Raw genomic sequence first — 14,948 nt, forward strand, 5'->3', positions numbered from 1 at the left:
TAAGTGATTTGCCCAGAGTCACAAGGAGCTGCAGTGGGAATCGAACTCAGTTCCCCAGGATCAAAGTCCACTGCACTAACCATTAGGCTACTTCTCCACTAGCAACTTTCCATGTAGAAGCCTGCCCTTGCAGATCAGCAATGCGGCCGCGCAGGCTTCTGTTTCTGTGAGTCTGATGCAGGACGTCAGACTCACAGAAACAGAAGCCTGTGCGGCACTCCTGGGCGGATGCGTTCAAACTGAAACAACGCAGAGAAAACACAATGTCTTGTACTAACCTCACAACACAACAAAAACAACAACTACTGCAAAATAACCACACCATACTGTTCTCTTCCTGTCGCACAAAACCTAAAAATTCTTGGAGTGACAATCGACCGAAACCTCACACTCGATACTCATGTGAAGAATACAATGAAGAAGATGTTCTACTCCATGTGGAAACTCAAAAGAGTAAAACCTTTCTTCCCGAGATATATCTTCCGCACCCTGGTACAGTCAATGGTAATAAGTCACCTGGACTACTGTAATGCACTATATGCCAGCTGCAAAGAACAAACTATCAAAAACCTCCAAACAGCCCAGAATACCGCCGCTAGACTCATATTTGGAAAAACTAAATATGAAAGTGCAAAACCCCTAAGAGAGAAACTTCATTGGCTCCCACTCAAAGAACGCATTGCGTTCAAGATTTGCACAATTGTACACAAAATCATTCACGCAGACGCCCCAATCTACATGCTAAACCTTGTGGACTTGCCTCCCAGAAACGCTGTAAGATCATCCTGCAGATTTCTCAATCTGCACTTCCCCAGCTGTAAAGGACTAAAATACAAGCTGATACACGCCACCACCTTCTCCTACTTGAGCACGCAGCTGTGGAACGCTCTACCTACAGACCTGAAAGCTACTGATTGAAATAACTAACGTCCGCAAATCTCTGAAGACACATCTCTTCCAAAAGTCCTACAAAGAAAACACATAGCCTACAAACTACCTCAACAATCCACACAGTTATTACAGTTCACCTCTATCCTACCTAACACCTTCCGTCTATCTTCCCTTTCCTAACCTTCAAACATCAATAATTGTACCTGTTATCATGAAATGATTATGTCATAACCATACTCTGTAAGCCACATTGAGCCTGCAAATAGGTGGGAAAATGTGGGATACAAATGCAATAAATAATAAATAATAATAATAATAATACATGGAATGTTGCTAGTGGAATAGCAACATTCCATGTAGAATCTCAAATAGTAGCAACATTCCATCTATAATCTCCAATAGTAGCAGCGTTCCATGTAGAACCTTCAAATAGTAGCAACATTCCATCTATAATCTCCAATAGTAGCAGCGTTCCATGTAGAACCTTCAAATAGTAGCAACATTCCATAAGTACATAAGTACATAAGTAGTGCCATACTGGGAAAGACCAAAGGTCCATCTAGCCCAGCATCCTGTCACCGACAGTGGCCAATCCAGGTCAAGGGCACCTGGCACGCTCCCCAAACGTAAAAACATTCCAGAATCTCAAATAGTAGCAACAGCAACATTCCATAGGGAATGGGAAATGGGACTTGATATACCACCTTTCTGAGGTTTTTGCAACCACATTCAAAGCGTTTTACATATATTCAGGTACTTATTTTGTACCTGGGGCAATGGAGGGTTAAGTGACTTGCCCAGAGTCACAAGGAGCTGCAGTGGGAATTGAACTCAGTTCCCCAGGATCAAAGTCCACGGCATTAACCACTAGGCTACTCCTACCTTTTACCAGCTGTGGTAAAAGGGGGCCTTGGTGTGCATCAGAAACACATGCTGACGGCAGTGCAGGCCCCCATTCTGCCGCAGCTTGGTAAAAGAGGCTCTTAGATTGTAAGCTCTCTAAGACAGGGTCCAATCTATACCTGAATAGGAGTATATAACTCACCTTGAGGTTGGCGATTAAGCATAAAATCCAAATCTAATCTAACCATTTCTAGCCCTAACTCAAAGGCACAGAAGTTCAGGCAGCATGAAAAAAAAGCAGCTCTACTTTACAACATTCACTTTCCCAAAAAGCCTGAAAGATGACTCCGGTGCTAGTTTTTCTCGTTATTTTATTTAGAAGCCAAGTCACTAACAAATAACTCCTTGTTATTATTTACAGCTCCTCCTCTCGGACATATCGTTGTCTTGTTTTTATAAATCATGGCCAAGAACAGTAATGTTATGCACTCATTTGCCACTGAGTTCAAGTAAAACCTTTTAATTCTTACAGGATGCTTCGGACAGGTTCAATGACAAGGCTAGCAGTATGATCCAGGAGTCCTGACCTTGCTCTGCTCCACTCAGGGAGATACCCTCTTTGTTTTCATAAAACAACACATTTGACAAGCCCTCACCCCCCCCCCCCCCCAAATACTCATCCAGTACATCTTTGAAAAGTATGATGTATTGGAAACATGCATGTTTTGACCAGGACACTCTTCCATAAATAAAGATTTGCAGTCTGTTGATTCAAACCTTTTGTCTCTATCACTCAGTGTGGACAGGATAAGTGGCAAACTTGATGGTCTTTCTCGGTGTATCTGCTACCTATTTATTTAGTTAGTTTCTGACACTTATATCCCACATTATCCCAAACAAGTTTGAATTCAATGTGGCTTACAATAAACAGTATAGGATACATAACAAAGAATAATGCATAAGTAATTTGTTGTAATCATCAATGCTCCATACATCCACTCCTAACCCTCATCCCCCGTAATTCCACATCACTCATACATTTACTCACAGGAATATGTACACCATATATCTCTGTCTTAACACTGCCCTTTAAGCTTCCCATTGTCTCTTTCCAACGTTTCAATGTTGATCTCCCATTGTCATATTCTTAATGATTCTTCGATGGTTTCACAAAACTTGCACAATGTAACCTATAACCAAGTTATTACAAATGTATTTCCACTATTCATGTCTTATTGCAAGCCACACTGAACCCGCAAAGAGGTGGGAAAATGTGGGATACAAATGCAATAAATAAATAAATAAATAAATAAATATCATAAACATACCGGGACAGCTATGGATGTTTAACATTTAGAAAACCTATTATGCGACCGCACCTGGAGTATTGTGTTCAGTACTGGTCTCCGTATCTCAAAAAAGATATAGTAGAATTGGAAAAGGTACAGCGAAGGGCGACGAAAATGATAGTGGGGATGGGACGACTTTCCTATGAAGAGAGGCTGAGAAGACTAGGGCTTTTCAGCTTGGAGAAGAGACGGCTGAGGGGAGATATGATAGAAGTGTATAAAATAATGAGTGGAATGGATCGGGTGGATGTGAAGCGACTGTTCACGCTATCCAAAAATAATAGGACTAGAGGGCATGAGTTGAAGCTACAGTGTGGTAAATTTAAAACGAATCGGAGAAAATTTTTCTTCACCCAACGTGTAATTAGACTCTGGAATTCGTTACCGGAGAACGTGGTACGGGCGGTTAGCTTGACGGAGTTTAAAAAGGGGTTAGATAGATTCCTAAAGGACAAGTCCATAGACCGCTATTAAATGGACTTGGAAAAATTCCGCATTTTTAGGTATAACTTGTCTGGAATGTTTTTACGTTTGGGGAGCGTGCCAGGTGCCCTTGACCTGGATTGGCCACTGTCGGTGACAGGATGCTGGGCTAGATGGACCTTTGGTCTTTCCCAGTATGGCACTACTTATGTACTTATGTACTTATGAATAAGAAATTGTACATGAAGAAAGAGAAAGTAAATGGTAAGTAGAGTAATAACCAATTCAGGTAATAATTAATTGTTTGAGGTATGGCTGTTCTTTGTGAGGGTTTGTTTGAATAGGAATGATTTGAGGATTTTGCGGAATCTAGTATATTCCTGTATATTTCTTCTTTTGGGTGGTAAGGAGTTCCACCATTTGGTTCCTAGGTAAGTGAAGTCTGCAGAGTGGACAGTTTTGTAGATCACTTTTTTGCAACATGGGAGGTGTAGTCTGAGGTAGTTTCTTGCCTCATATTTAGTGTTTCTTTGAGGTAAGTTTATTAATGGTACCATATAGTCTGGAGCTGTGCCATTTAGGATTTGAAAGATAAAAGTACGTAATTTGAAGGTGATTCTCGCTTTGATCGGAAGCCAGTGTAATTTGATCAAAATGAGAGATTTTATACATGAACCTGCATACAAGGGCTTCCAAGCAATTAAATAATAATAAAAAAAATGCATTCCTTGATCATAGGACCCAGGGTCAGTAATAGAGAACATCTGATGTACAATCATACATACGTGACATGACACCACACTGACTTTCACTCAAAACTCACGTTTCTTTCTGGTTCTAGTATTAAAGTTATATTATTACTGTATTAGCCCACTACAATACTCGGCAACAAAAGTCTGCTATCAGGCTATGAATGAACTAGCTTAATGCTGCTGAAAGTTTGTCTATAAAATAAATAAATAATATTAACAGCAGATAAAGACCTGCACGGTCCATCCAGTCTGCCCAACAAATCGACCTGACCCACATTATTATTATGAGCTGCAACAGTCTCGTTCATTATCAATATATGATTAATCCAACAACATTGTTAATATTTTACTCATTAATCTCAACCTCAGGATGTCTTCCCTCCCTAGTTGAAATGCACAGCACCCACACTCTTGGCATACGGTATGAATATGATAAGATTGCCATACTTGACGCTGATTCATCTTTGCCATTTACGGGACACAGACTGTAGATGTCTGTCTGGCACTGGCCTTACTTCCCAATCCCACCTATTGGAGTTGCAGTTTAAGCACCGCTCCCATCCATCTACACATCAATAGTCATGAGATTCTTTAAGTTTGGGGGGGGGGGGAGGGTTATTCCATCCTTTTTCTATAGAGGGATTCTCTGTGCATATCTCACATATTTTTGAACTCATCACTCTTTTTGTTCCCACCACCTGGGACTGGCAGAGTATTCCAGGCATTCACCACCTCTTTGTGAAAAAAATATTTTCTGTTATTGCTCCTTTGTGCCGAAACACGGCCGTGTCGGATCATTTTTTTTGCTGTTTACATTAAAGACTTCTTGATATCCTCCTTGAACTCTCCTCACTTTTTTGTTTGTCGCTCACGTTTACGTGAGGTTTTTTTTCCTCCTCTTTTTTGATTGCTCCTAAGTCTACCAGCCTGCAACCTCAGTTCATGTCCTCTCCTCTACTGCTTTCCCATCTCTGATAAAATATTTGTTTATATATTAATATCTTTCAAGTATTTAAACATCTGTTTCATATTTCCCCTATCCCTCCTTTCCTCTACAGCAGGGGTGGGCAACCTGGTTGGGTTTTCAGGATTTCCCCAATGAATATGCATGAAATTTGTTTGCATGCACTGCTTCCATTGTATGCAAACAGATCTCATGCATATTCATTGGGGAAATCCTGGAAACCCGACTGGGTTGCGAACCTCAAAAAAACAAGGTTTCCCACTCCTGCTCTAGGGTATACATATTCAAGTCTCTTCTCATATGTCTTTTGGTCAAAACCCCATACCGTTTTCGTCACCTTCCACTGAATTACTTCAAACCTTTTAATATCCATAACAAGATAAAGTCTCCAAAACTGATCAAATACTCTAAGTGGGGCCTCACCAACAACTTGTACTGGCAATGGTGTTCCTTGGTTAGCTGCCACCAGGGCGGATCTCCACTACTCCACTGCAGCATCATTGTCCCCTGGGTGCAGCATCGCCTCCCTGGGTGCATTATCCCCCCCGTGCATTGCTCTTACCTCCTGAGGTGCTGGGAGCAGCCACACAGCTGTTGGCTCCGTCGGTTCCCTGCTCCCTCTGCCCCGGAACAGAAAGTAACATCAGAGGGAGAAGGAACCGGCGGAGCCAACAGTCGCACAGCTGCTCCCTGCACCCCCCTGCAACGTGCACCCAGGGCAGACCGCCCCCATTGCCCTGCCCTCAGTAAGCCACTGTGTACTGGTAATGCCTCTTGCAACCTCCTGGCTTTGGCCACTGCCTCCTCACATTGTTTTGCCACCTTGAGATCTTCAGACAAAAAGACCCCAAGGTCTCTCTCCCAGGCTGTGCATATCAGCCTCTCACCTCCTAATTCATAGAGCAACTTTAGATTTCTACACCCCAAGCGCCATTACCATTGACAATATTGCTAATTCAATAAAAAGGTATCACCTATAACTTGTTTGCTAACAAATGATGCCCAATTCAGCTGGTCTAGAATGTCAGAAAAGTGAGTGAGGTGGAACACAAGCTCACTGTAAGTTAGACAGTGGATATATGCTGACTCCAGATTCTGGGAACCAGCTTAATCAGCAGAGAGACTCCTAAGGAACATACATCCAATAATTATCTGGTTGTCTGATTGGAATGCTGTATGTCTAAAGTGAAGTTCAGGATAGAGTTAGGACCCAATGTCCCCCCCAAAAAAACTGAGCTCCTAAATTTATGCTGCTAAATTACCCCCCCTCCCCCCCCCCCATTTTACTAAGCTGCACTAGTGGCTGCCGGTGCGGTAATACCGACATAGCCCATTCAAAGTGAGTGGGGCTGTGTCGGCATTGCTGTGTGGCTTTGTAAAAGTGTGTGTGTGTGGGGGGGGGGGTTGGCTTCTAATTTTTTTCTCTATTTTCAGCTGAAAATTCATTTTAGTTTAGGAGCTTAAAAGTTATGCTTATAAATTTAGGTCTGTCATTCGTTTGCCTAGATTTATGAGCCTAATCTATGAGGTTAGTGCTGAAAATCAGTGCTAGGCTCCTAAATATTTTCTCTACCCTAAATCTGTCCCTGTTGCCACTAGGGTTACCATATGTCCGGATTTACCCAGACATGTCCTCTTTTTGAGGGCATGTCTAGGCAACCGGGTGGGTTTTGCCAATCTGCCTGTTTGTCCGGATTTCTGGACAAACGGGCAGGCTGGTGGGCTACACAATGATCCTCTACTGTCAAAATATGGTATGGTACATTTGATGAAACCAAATGTACTGAAGACCGCAGTTGTGAATCTTCTAGTATATATGTTGAAAAAAACTGTTCGACCGAATAAACCAGAAAAATGTCCTGACATAAGATATGTCGGACACTCTCTTGATTCTGGTAATGCTGAAAAAAGCTGGGTTTTTTTTTCAACATATATACTACTACTACTTAACATTTCTAGAGCGCTACTAGGGATACGCAGCGCTGTACAAAATAGAAGATTCACAACTGCAGTCTTCAGTACATTTGGTTTAATCAAATGTACCAGGGCGAAACACGGCCTTTGTCGGGCTGTACTGTATATAATTTTTAATATATCTATTTATAAATTACATTTTTTCATCACGATCTGCTTTGTTGATTTTCCGTCTTGGAGTTTGCAGACGGTCTGCTCCTTTGCTTTCTTGGATCCTCCCATTGTTAGTAAGTCCAACTTCATCTAGTCTCTCCCTAATGGCCCATAAAATCACTATATTATCATTCAATTTTTCCTCTTCAAGTTTGACAAAGCAATTTTTTCCTGAAAAAGTGCTAAAAATATATATTACATAAATATGAACATTTTTTATGCTGCCCTGTACGCCCAAAACAAACCCTACTAAACAGCCCTAAAGAAAACTTGCATATTTGCAAACAGTCTCCACCAGCTTCCCACAAGTATCTTTCAATCAAATCAAAAAATAGGCATCAGATCTTGTTTTCTTCTCAGATTAAAATTACCTCTGGTACTTCCTAACATTGCTTTAGTGTGCTAGATGTATGCATTTCTGTACAGATACACATATGTTGGCCTAGTGGTTAGGGTGGTAGACTTTGGTCCTGGGGAACTGAGGAACTGAGTTCCATTCCCACTTCAGGCACAGGCAGCTCCTTGTGACTCTGAGCAAGTCACTAAACCCTCCATTGCCCCATGTAAGCCGCACTGAGCCTGCCATGAGTGGGAAAGCGCAGGGTACAAATGTAACAAAAATAAAATAGATACTATTGGACATTCTACATGGAATGTTGCTACTATTGGAGATTCTACATGGAATGTTGCTATTCCACTAGCAACATTCCATGTAGAAGGCTGCGCAGGCTTCTGTTTCTGTGAGTCTGACATCCTGCACGTACGTGCAGGACGTCAGACTCGCAGAAGCCTGTGCGGCCACATTGGTGATCTGCAAGGGCTGACTTGTACATGGAATGCTGCTAGTGGAATAGCAACATTCCATGTAGAATCTCAAATAGTAGCAACAGTGGAGGAGTGGCCTAGTGGTTAGGGTGGTGGACTTTGGTCCTGAGGAACTGAGTTTGATTCCCACTTCAGGCACAGGCAGCTCCTTGTGACTCTGGGCAAGTCACTTAACCCTCCATTACCCCATGTAAGCCGCATTGAGCCTGCCATGAGTGGGAAAGCGCGGGGTACAAATGTAACAAAAATAAAAATAAGATGTGCAGCTACGGTCAGACCTGTGACTTCTTTCTAATGTCTATTCAGCAGGAATCAGTAGCAGGGATGTGATTTTATTTGGGAAAAAATACTGTTATTTCAATTTAGGAACAAAAGAAAAACGGATGTTTTCAAACTGACTAAACATGCTGCCCAAAAATAAGGCCTGTCCCTGAGCCTCCCCTGCAGCTTATTCACCTTAGGCCAGGGTCCCATCCCTAGTCGTGCCTGCCCTGCTGGTATCATAGCTCCAGAAAAAGAAGGACGGATCGAGCCAGTCCAGGTTTTACTTCCATTGCTTTTACTGGAAGTAAAACCCGGTCTGGCTCAATCTGTCCTCCGTTTCTGGAGCTATGATACCAGCAGGGCAGGCACGACTAGGGATGGGACCCTGGCCTAAGGTGAATAAGCTGCAGGGGAGGCTAAGGGACAGGCCTTATTTTTGGGCAGCATGTTTAGTCAGTTTGAAAACAATCGTTTTTCTTTTGTTCCTAAATTGAAATAACAGTATCCTTTTTCTGGAGCCATATGGTACTCCAAAATGGCACCAGTGGGGCTGGAAGAACTACAGATTTGTCCTGCCCTATGAAGTCCTGGGTGGGGCTAAGTAGGATTAAGTCAGTGGGGACATTTATTATTCATTTTGTGACAGATTTAATTGAGGATTTGTGATTATCAGGCTTTAGTGCGCTCACAGAACTGTTTCCTTCTGTTGCTGTGACTGTCTGGAGTCTTCCTCCCTTCCCTTTCTGTCTGCTGCGTCCCTGGTTTCTTTGCTTTTCTTTTTTTTCATTCTGTCTTGCCTGTAAAGGTGCAGCCGTTTTTCCGCCTCTTCCAGGCACTCCTTTTCCTCCCTGCATTCAGATTCCTTCTCCTCTTGTCATGAGAGCTGGCCTATCCCCTTCCTTCCTACCCACCACTGCTTTGTCTGCCTGTAGGCTACCTTTCTCACTCACTTGCCAGAGAACTCCCTTTTGTCCATTGCTCAATCTCCTACCAGCGTCTAGCCTCTCCCTTCCCTTTCTCTCACTCTCAGCTTTGCTTCAGGAACCATTTTCTCTCTCTCTCTCTCTTTTTTTTTTTACTGCTCTTCCTGCCTGATGTTGATCATTTATGCTCATTCTCATTCACATGTGTGATTGACATTGCTGAAGGAAGAGTTTGTCTTTTTGCAGATGACATGAAGATTTGCAAGAGTGGAGAACATGAGAAGTGGGACACAAAATTGAGAAGAATACCAAGAATGGTCTAATGTTTTACAGTTATAATTTGAGTCAAAGAAGTGCACAAACTCTGAGAGGGACCTAGGGGGGATAGTGTTTGAGATGATCTCAAAGTGTGGCCTAGTGGTTAGAGTGGTGGACTTTGGTCCTGGGGAACTGAGTTCGATTCCCACTTCAGGCACAGGGCAGCTCCTTGTGACTCTGGGCAAGTCACTTAACCCTCCATTGCCCCATGTAAGCCGCATTGAGCCTGCCATGAGTGGGAAAGCGCAGGGTACAAATGTAACAAAAATAAAATAGATACTATTGGACATTCTACATGGAATGTTGCTAGCAACATTCCATGTAGAAGGCTGCGCAGGCTTCTGTTTCTGTGAGTCTGACATCCTGCACATACGTGCAGGACGTCAGACTCCCAGAAGCAGAAGCCTGCGCGGCCACATTGGTGATCTGCAAGGGCTGACTTCTACATGGAATGTTGCTAGTGGAATAGCAACATTCCATGTAGAATCTCCAATAGTAGCAACAGTGGAGGGGTGGCCTAGTGGTTAGGGTGGTGGACTTTGGTCCTGAGGAACTGAGTTTGATTCCCACTTCAGGCACAGGCAGCTCCTTGTGACTCTGGGCAAGTCACTTAACTCTCCATTGCCCCATGTAAGCCGCACTGAGCGGGGCACAAATGTAACAACAAAAAAATATGAAGTGGCCAAAACCAGAAAAAAAAGATGCTTGGCTACAAAGACAGAAAGGCATAATCAGCAATAATGATCCTGTGCAAGTTGTCAGTGAGACCCAGGTTGCCAGCACCATGGTTTTCATGTGGGATTGGACAGGGTTTTTTAGTAGCTGTGGGAATGCGAGAAGTTTCCAATGGTCACAGGTGGCGATTTTTGGGGTGAATTTTGAGCAGCCGCACCAGTAGGTCAAATTTGGAGTTGGCATGAGACTCGGTACATCTCAAGCCTCATTCCTGCTCCAAATTTTATCACTAGGAGAGTGATGAGGTCATCAGAAGCAGGGAAGGAGGAGGAGCTATTGCTGTTCCTTACATTGCTCTGAAGGGGACCCTCCCGCTCCTCATCGATTTGCTCCAAGGGGGACTCCCTCCAGCTCCTCACATTGATTTGCTTGTAATGACCCCCCCCCCCCCACACACACTCCTCATGGGCTATTTGTGGGCTGGTTTTGGGGCACGGGTTGGGCGGGAAAATATTTTACTATCTGGCAACCCTGGTGAGACCACACTTGGAGGCCACATCTTGCTAAGGACATAAAAAGATTACTTATGTTAATTAATTTCTTATATGTCACCTGCAAGTCTGAAAGCTATCAAAGTGATTGAAGTACAGTAGGCATTTTTCTGTCCCTGAAAGATTCACAATCTGAGTTGGTACCTAGGGCAATGGAGGTACAAACTTGCCCAAAGTCTAAAAAGTGGTTCAGAGAAAGGCAACAAAAATAGCCTGAATTTGCATCAAAAGAAGTTAAAGAAGAGACTTGAAGACCCGAATATGAGGAAACCATGGACAGGGCAGATATGATACAGACAAGTATTTACTTGAAAGGTATAAAATCAAATCTTTTTTAGAGATGGGGAAGCAGTAGAACTGGAGGACAAGAATTGAGGTTGCAGGGAGGTAGCCTTAGGAGTAACATCAATAAATACTTTTTCATAGAAAGGGTGGTGGATGTCTGGAATACCATCCCCGAGGAGGCGGAGGGGACATATGCAGTGACAGAATTTAAAAAATAAAAATGAGTAGAATAAACACACGGGATTCCTACATTCTGTAGAAAGAAGATGGAATCAAAGAATAGCAAATGACCTTCACACTTTAAAGAAGGATAGAGGAGTGGTAGGTACAATTCTGGCCACCTTATTTACTGTCACTTTACTACTACTTAACATTTCTAGAGCGCTACTAGGGTTACGCAGCGCTGTACAATTTAACAAAGAGAGACAGTCCCTGCTCAAAGAGCTTACAATCTAATAGACAAGTGAACGGTCGGTCCGATAGGGGCAGTCAAATTGGGGCAGTCTGGATTCACTGAACGGTAAGGGTTAGGTGCCGAATGCAGCATTGAAGAGGTGGGCTTTAAGCAAAGACTTGAAGACGGGCAGGGAGGGGGCTTGGCGTAAGGGCTCAGGAAGGTTGTTCCAAGCATAGGGTGAGGCGAGGCAGAATGAGCGGAGCCTGGAGTTGGCGGTGGTGGAGAAGGGTACTGAGAGGAGGGATTTATCCTGTGAACGGAGGTTACGGGCGGGAACGTAAGGGGACATGAGGGTAGAAAGATAGTGAGGGGCAGCAGACTGAGTGCATTTGTAGGTAAGAAGGAGAAGCTTGAATTGAATGCGGTATCTGATCGGAAGCCAGTGAAGTGACCTGAGGAGAGGGGTGATATGAGTATATCGGTTCTCGTGGAATATGAGATGTGCAGCAGAGTTCTGAACAGCAAGTTCCCTCCCCCTCACTAGTATCTATCTGGCTGCACTTTCTCTCTCTGTTCCCTCATCCTGTTGGTCTACACTCCTTCTGCCCATTCCCCTTGTCTCTCTTCTCATACGTAGGAAGTTACATCCATATACTCTTTGTCCCCTCTCCTTCCCCTCCCCCCTCATCTGCTCACCTTTCCTCCCTTGATCTTCCCTTGGCCTGCACTCCCATATGCCTACTCTCTTCTCATGCCACCCAGAGAGAGAGTCAGGCCCAGGGCGGAGCCGCTGCTGCCCCCTACTCAGGCCCAAGTTGCTGCCACCGCCACCCCCTCCCACTTGGGCCACAGCTGCTGCCACCATGCCCCCTACTTGGACCACAGCTGCCACCGCCAACCCCACTTGGGCCTTCGCCGCCCTGCCACTCAAGCTACCCTTGCTCCCTACCTTCCTGCATCTGCTCCTCCCTCTGTCTGTCAATCTCCTGCTTCTGTGTGCCAGGACTGGATTATTGCATTAACACAATCACCCGGGTCCAGACACACAGGAGCAGGACAGAGACAGACCCCAGTGTCAGGCCCCCCTTAGAGGCCAGGGTGGAGAATCCCGCCCCTCTGCCCCCACCTTCTCGGTGGCTCTGTTGCCTTCAAGGCCCAGCCCAACCAATAGGCAGCCTAAGGCAACAGAATGGGGGGGGGGGGGGGGGGGGATGACAAGGCAGCAGTACGGAAGCACTTGAAAACTACTGTTAATGCGACAGTGGTGGGCACTTGAGTACCTTCATACAAGTGCTGAAGGCTGTCTGCATCCCACACCTCTGACAGGAAGTTTGCATCAGAGTGAATAGGGCTTGGCAAAGCTGAGTGCACATAGACGCTCAGAGTGCCCATGCCATGCTGCATTTCTGATGCAGGCGTGGCCTCAGCCACAGGATGGAGATGGGGTGGCATGGCAGTTGTAGGTGCAAAGAGATAGAGAAGGAGAGATTCTGGACAACCTGTGGTGAAGGGGAGGGGAACAAAAATGCTGAATACTCTTGGGAGTAGAGGTAGAGAAGAAGAGATGCTGGACATTCTTGTCGGCTGAGGTAGAGATGTTGGACACTCTTGGCCATAAGGAAAGAGAAGGAGAGATGCTGGATACTTGGAAGTAGGGGTAAGGAAGTCAAGATGCTGGACTCATTTGGAGTTAGGGACAGGGAAGGAGAGATTCTGGACACCCTGTGGGGAGGGGGAGGAGAAGAGAGATGTTGAATACTCTTGGGAGTAGAAGTAGATAAGAGATGCTGAACATTCTTGTAGGTAGGGTAGAGAAGGAGAGATGCTGGATACTTGGAAGTAGGGGTAGAGAAGGGGAGATGTTGGATACTTGGAGTAGGGGTAAGGAAGTAGAGATGCTGGACTCACTTGGGGGCAGGGATAGGGAAGGAGAAATGCTGGCCACCTTGGGAGGAGAGGGAGGGAAGGAGAGATACTGGACTATGGAGAGGGGCACATGGCTGCCCACACACTCCGGTCTCGTCCTCTGCTCCTCTTCTACCCCAACAGCTTGTAACATCCCTTGTCTGCACTCCCCCCCCCTGCCTGTTTCCTCCCCCCTCTTTTCTCCTATTTGCCTGCACTTCCGTGTATCTTTCCCCTCTTTCCTCTGCCAGCAGCCTCCCAATCCTTCTTTCTCTTACTCTGGGGCCATGTACCATGTAACTAAAAGTATAAAATGTATTTATTTGTATATTCTTCTCAATCCATGGTTCTTAGCGGATTACATAGGTACATACAAAATATTTTCACAAACTTTAACTGACAAGAGAAAATGTACATGCAAACAGATAAAGTCAATCAATTCAGAATATTAACAATTTCACTCCTTACCCCAGCCGAAAGCCTGCCTAAGTAACAGAGTTTTAAGCTTCACATCTTAAGACCAAAAAACTTGCATGAAAAAATTAGGTCCCTGAACAAACTCTTTGCTACAACAATAATAATCTCTCTTCGAATTAGTTCTTAACCTTATAACGTTTCCGTTGCAGGAAGGAGAAGCAGTTCAGTTCTCATATATTGGACCTGTCAGTGCATTTCCCGGTGATTGAGATAAACAAGGTTTTTCATTTTAGAGTTACCTGTTTGCAAGCGCACTTTTAAAAGAATCTGATTACTGTGTGTGACGTCGCTTAGACGATCTCCATAAGGTCAACACTGAGTTCCAGCACAAAATTAATTTCACATACGCAGTTTTAATAACCTAAGTTCAATGTCAAATTATGTACAAGTTAACCAACTATTTTTTTGGAGGGGACGTAGGATTAAGGCAACACGTTTCTTAGCTGAGTTATCCTTGCTCCGTCCTCATGTTGCCTATTCATTCCACCACAACTACAGAGCATTTCATTAAAGGCATTGAAAAGTTGAGAACTACCAACCTCGTTACAACAGTTGGCTCCAAAGTCCAGCTCTTCGGGAACAATCCAGCCTGTCACTCGCACAGCGAGCCAAGAAACTCCTCTGCAAGTCAATACAAGAAGAGAAACTTCCGATGCTCCTTCGCCACCCAAAATCACCCAGGTATTCAAATCTTAAATTGCAAATCCTCCGGCAGTGCGTAGGCTTTTTTTGAATAGAAGGTTCAAAGCGCTGCATTCAGGGTCTTCGGATAAAATAGGACCTTCCCCCCCCTCTCTTTCTTCCTCCGGTTGTGGTTGCTGTTTGTGTAAATGATAGAAGCTGGCACAGGCTGGGGGTGACAGCAGCAACACTCACAAGCCCTTTTTAGTTTAAGAAGAGGAGGGGGCAGCTTTATGCCAACTCAAGGGAGGGGAGGGGGGGAGCCTGCGTGACTCAGATCTCAGCAACATTCCCTGAC

General features: G+C 44.4%; 1 protein-coding gene across 4 annotated transcripts in view; it reads right to left on the bottom strand.

Annotated features, from left to right (window-relative positions):
- ITGB4 (integrin subunit beta 4) overlaps positions 1-14,948 on the bottom strand; it is a 143,994-nt gene extending 129,046 nt beyond the window's left edge. For 3 of the 4 annotated variants that reach the window (XM_030208255.1, XM_030208254.1, XM_030208253.1), the window contains exon 1: positions 14,509-14,947. The gene's annotated coding sequence lies outside the window, so the exon portion shown is untranslated. Of the gene's footprint in view, positions 1-14,508 lie in introns of all 4 variants that reach the window. The other variant, XM_030208252.1, reaches the window with a different exon arrangement.

Source organism: Microcaecilia unicolor, chromosome 6, assembly GCF_901765095.1.
Source record: "Microcaecilia unicolor chromosome 6, aMicUni1.1, whole genome shotgun sequence".
NCBI classification, from domain to species: Eukaryota; Metazoa; Chordata; class Amphibia; order Gymnophiona; family Siphonopidae; genus Microcaecilia; species Microcaecilia unicolor.